Genomic DNA, 4,469 nt, shown 5'->3' with positions numbered 1-4,469 from the left:
GAGTACCTTAACTCAATTTGAACATTCTGGAGCGCCATGAAACAAAGACAAAGAACCGTAACTGATGTTACGGTATTCTGCCTTGGCTTCTCTGCGGCTTTTTTTTTGTTACGGCAAAGACAACACAATTTTCTCCTGAAAACAATAACATTGACTCAAGATATTTGTCCACATGATAAAGCAGATCTTTCAGATGTTCCAAAAATGACAATAAGTCATTTTCTCAAAATTGAGTTATGGTCTTTTCGTTTAGCACGGCAGTGTAGCTGATTAACTTTTCCCTGAAGGTTTAGACAAATGTGTTGAGTTTAGAGAGTTTCTATCCAGGCTTTTATTGTGAAACATGTGCAGGGTTCTATCCAGGCTTTTATTGTGAAACATGTGCATCAGATACAGCTGCTGCCATCTTGTGGCGCTGCTACGTTACTACACGGCTCATCTATTCTCAGTTGGCATCACTTTATGTTTCATAGTTCATCAGACTGGTTTTCTCTGCTCTGGATCTGACAGAAACATAATCATGTTTCAGACAGAATTATAAGCAGCAGCATGTTCACAGAAAGTAAATATCATATTAATAACACAAAGGAGTTTCTTCAGATAAACAGGATCGGAGGATCATCTGTGTCCACAATTTAAAATGTGTCCAAAATCTGCAGATTTAGTGGAAATAATTATAATAACATAATTAAACAATCCCTTTCTTCACACTGCAGCGTTTATGTTCACTGTTCTGTGGAGTCTTTGAGTTCTTCCTTCATCTTCTCCAAGTCATCGATGACTTCCTGACAGAGATCAGCTGACTGGATGATGGAGATGTTAACTTTCTGTCCTCTTCAGGGGACGCAGTAGGTTTGAAGACTTTCTTCATAGCAGACAATCCTCCGTCGCTACTTACAGGGATAGACAGAGTCCTCTGAAACTCCTATTGTACTCCTCCATGTCTGTCAGAGTGTTTTCATCCTGATCTCCAGCTGATCTTTGCTCCAACTTCTCACCCGTCCTCTTTATTTCTTCCAGGTTGTTCTTCCCCCTTTCTATGATCTTCATGAACTCTTCTCAGTTCTTCTACTTCATTTACACTTCTATTATCTTTCATATTTTTTTATTGAATTTACCGCCACAGCTCATCTTCCTCCTCCTACTGCTAACATTCCTGCTAGTGCTCCTACTGCTACTACTGACGCTCCTACTGCTGTTAAATTACCCCCCCCAGTGTACGGAGCTGCAAGGACCATGAGTCCTAGTCCTACTATTGCTCCTACTCCTCCTGCTACTGCTCCTGCTACTGCTTGTTCTTCTGCTACTGCTCTTGCTACTACAGCTCTTCCTGCAGCTCCTCCTGCTACTACTGCTAACGCTCCTACTGCTAAGCTAAGCCACCCAGTGAATGGAGATGCAAGGAGCAGGATCACTACTCCTACTGCTGCTCCTACTCCTCCTGCTACTGCTCCTACTAATCTAGCAACATATCTTGCTCTTCTGACTTCATCTGTTCTCTCCTGCACCTTATTGGTTTCAATTATGTTCATTAACTCAGACACATGAGGAGGGAGGTCTCCGTTCCGTCTTCTTAGAAGCATGTCCATCTTGAGGTCTCCTGGTCCTCCTGAAGTGTTGAGATCTCCTCTTCAGAGTGATGAAGAAGCTGACTTTAAATCAAACTGTGATCTGATGTGATCAGAAAAGTTCTGTGGAGACAAGAAGAGACACACACCATCAGAATAAACACACCCAGGTGTTTCCTCCCAGCTCCACTCAGGTACACCCTGCTGCAGCATACCTTAGACTTCTGGAGAACTGACTAACTACCAGTTTAACTTAAACACCAGGAAGAACACAGCGTCTCAATCTGTCAACGACAAACTGTTGCGTGTGCTCGTGATGGTGGAAACGACTGTAAAGATAATGTGATTAACAGAAGAGGAGGGAGGTCAGCAGGCCTCTGTTTTCACTTCAGTCTTTATTTGTTATTTAACCTTTATGTAACCAGGTCTGCCGCTGAGAACAGGTTCTCATTTGCAACGGTGATCTGGCCAAGAATAAAGCTTAAACGTGCAAGACAACGTACAGTTTCACATACGTGTGTGTGTGTGTGTGTGTGTGTGTGTGTGTGTGTGTGTGTGTGTGTGTGTGTGTGTGTGTGTGTGTGTGTTCTTACCTGTGTGTCTGTCAGCTGTGTGAGGCGATGCAGGTGTAGCAGCTACTGAGCGTGCTCAGTCTGTCTCAGCTTTAAGTCCTCTGGGTCGTTTCTCTGAAACCACATTTCAACGAGCCAAATGTGATTGGCAGTACGGTTTAGAGGAGACGTGGGACGTCCCACAGCTGACTGGCTCTGTGCCAGCAAACCAGTCCCACTGCCTAAAGTTGGGAGGAACCATTCAGCAGCACAGGAATGATGATTGGTGGAGACATAACAGGTAGATGCTCAGTCTAGGAACTAGTTCTGTGTTTGTCACAAGGTTCACCCAGGGGGGCCTGCTGCCAGAAATAGGTCGGGGGGGGGTCTCTAAAGGCCCAAACTCTCTGAGAGTGATAACTGACGCCTCCTCTGATGCTTCTATGATGCACTGCAGGCATCAGATTTGACACCACAGAAGCAGCAGTATGTTAGTAAAGGTCTATTTAGACAAATGGTCAGTATGTTACAGACCCCCCCATCAGTGGGGGAGGGGGGGGGGGGACTTTCTCCCATGATGGACACGGTTGTAAAACCTCCATCTACCCTGCAGTCACTTTTCACATCTTACTCAACACGGTGAACACCTACTGTTGGGTTGCTGTTACCATGGCTGCAGCACGTTGTTGTTACACGTTTGTGTTTCATGTCTGACAACGAAATGTTAAGTTATCAACAACACACAGGCCAAAATTATAATATCCTTCATTTCACATTCTATCGTACATTTTTTATTTAATTCAGTAAATATATTACATATTGGATGTTTATGTAAAACTAGTAACTAAAGCTGTAACAGATGAATGTAGTGGAGTAACTAAAGTAACTAGTAACTAAAGCTGTAACAGATGAATGTAGTGGAGTAACTAATGTAACTAGTAACTAAAGCTGTAACAGATGAATATAGTGGAGTAACTAAAGTAACTAGTAACTAAAGCTGTAACAGATGAATGTAGTGGAGTAACTAAAGTAACTAGTAACTAAAGCTGTAACAGATGAATGTAGTGGAGTAACTAAAGTAACTAGTAACTAAAGCTGTAACAGATGAATGTAGCAGAGTAACTAAAGTAACTAGTAACTAAAGCTGTAACAGATGAATGTAGTGGAGTAACTAAAGTAACTAGTAACTAAAGCTGGAACAGATGAATGTAGTGGAGTAACTAAAGTAACTAGTAACTAAAGCTGTAATAGATGAATGTAGGGGAGTAACTAAAGTAACTAGTAACTAAAGTAACTAGTAACTAAAGCTGTAACAGATGAATGTAGTGGAGTAACTAAAGTAACTAGTAAATAAAGCTGTAACAGATGAATGTAGTGGAGTAACTAAAGTAACTAGTAACTAAAGCTGTAACAGATGAATGTAGTGGAGTAACTAAAGTAACTAGTAACTAAAGCTGTAACAGATGAATGAAGTGGAATAAAAAGTATAATATTTCTCTCTGAAATGTAGCAGAGTAGAAGTAGAAAGTGCCATCAAAAGAAAAAACTCATGTAAAGTACAAGTACCTCAACATTTGGACCCAAGTACATTACTGGAGTAAATGTACTTAGTTACATTCCAGGAGCACATGGTCCCCACCAGGCAATGAACTTCAAGAGCAAGACGACAAATCTCCATCTTGACAGATGTAATATCACTTTCTTTTCTAAGTTTTTACAGCCTCACTATCAGTTCAACAATTTTTATTTAAACAAATATTTGGGTATAAAGAGCCCTTTTACAGTGGTAACTTACAGTGAAAACACACCGGGCACGTAAGCGTTAGCGCAGCTATTTTTATTTCAGCGCCTATGTTATCCAATCTATCCGTTCATACTGGTCACGGAGCGGCCATGTTGCCAGTGAGTTACCGCATATATACAATAAAGAGGAACTGTGAATATTAAATCATATGAATGTAATGTAGTATGTTCAGCTATTATTTATGTCATATACATTTTCCTGATGCATTTATATCTGGTATTACCTCCTGATCTGATCATTGTAAAGTATTTCCAGTTCTTACCTGTGTTGTTGGTCTGTGATGTAGACGAGGCAGAGAGAGAAGAGAACAGTTTATACAGTATATCAGTAGAGAGGGAGGAAGACCATCTGGGGTCACATGGTTTAAGAGAAACAGTTTGAATTCAAATCATCAGTAAACAGGAAGAGAGGGAGGAAGCTCTGTGGTCACGATATCACACAAACATTTGAAAATCAGAAAGCAGGAAACAGCAACTTTTTATGTCTCTCAAAAACCAACTTTGACAGGCAACACAAAGGTGAGATTTATGTTTTATCAGAAATATT

General features: G+C 40.9%; 1 long non-coding RNA gene across 1 annotated transcript; it reads right to left on the bottom strand.

The window, feature by feature from the left end:
• Window positions 1–337: 337 nt before the first annotated feature.
• LOC114552022 (uncharacterized) lies at window positions 338–4,256 on the bottom strand. The gene is made up of 3 exons (XR_003692084.1): window positions 4,186–4,256; window positions 2,162–2,254; window positions 338–1,691 (listed from the first exon to the last, which is right to left on the bottom strand). It is a non-coding gene; the product is annotated as an uncharacterized LOC114552022 (long non-coding RNA).
• Window positions 4,257–4,469: the final 213 nt, after the last annotated feature.

This window comes from Perca flavescens, unplaced genomic scaffold (assembly GCF_004354835.1).
Source record: "Perca flavescens isolate YP-PL-M2 unplaced genomic scaffold, PFLA_1.0 EPR50_1.1_unplaced_scaf_53, whole genome shotgun sequence".
Classification (NCBI taxonomy): Eukaryota; Metazoa; Chordata; class Actinopteri; order Perciformes; family Percidae; genus Perca; species Perca flavescens.
Note: the sequence above shows the minus strand (reverse complement) of the source record. Positions and strands in the feature narration are given on the sequence as shown.